At 40.8% G+C, this 552-nt stretch overlaps 1 pseudogene; it reads right to left on the bottom strand.

Moving 5' to 3' along the window:
- Positions 1-168, bottom strand: part of LOC102833194 — a 1,941-nt pseudogene extending 1,773 nt beyond the window's left edge.
- Positions 169-552: the final 384 nt, after the last annotated feature.

Genomic DNA, 552 nt, shown 5'->3' with positions numbered 1-552 from the left:
GTCACGAATAATCTGTTTGGGATCCTTCATCTTTAAAACCGCAGCTCGTACCATCATACGTTGTTTTTTGTTCTTTTTTAATTCTCTTTTCCGGGCTTCCTTTCGGGCCTGGTCTGTGGGGTTCATAAATTTTCCACTCTTGGTAGATGATGTAGATCTCCGTCCCATGATGGCAATTTGTATGGTTTACTTGTTATTAAAAAAAAGAAAACAAAACACTTCTGTTGGGATCCCGGTACTGCGAAGAGGGGGCAGGGGCGATTCCTAGTTTTTTTTTTTTTGCTTCGTAGGGGCCTTCACCCCTGCTTCTCAGTCAGCCACCCAGCCACCACCATCTTCAACCATTTCTTTTTGATATACTGACTGTGTGTATTCCTTCCATCTTCGTTTGATGCTTTCTGCATCATTCAGTAATTTGCCCAGAGAATCCTTCAATAATGAAAGTTGAAGCTTGAATTTTGTCTTAAGTTCCCCCAGCTTGAGTAATGCTGAGCATGTTCTTCCTTTTTGGTTTTGTGACTCCAGATCTTTGCACATTTTGTTATAATATTT

The sequence above is a fragment of the Chrysochloris asiatica genome, unplaced genomic scaffold (assembly GCF_000296735.1).
Source record: "Chrysochloris asiatica unplaced genomic scaffold, ChrAsi1.0 scaffold00017, whole genome shotgun sequence".
In the NCBI taxonomy this organism is placed as follows: Eukaryota; Metazoa; Chordata; class Mammalia; order Afrosoricida; family Chrysochloridae; genus Chrysochloris; species Chrysochloris asiatica.
This window is presented reverse-complemented; position numbering and strand designations above follow the sequence as displayed.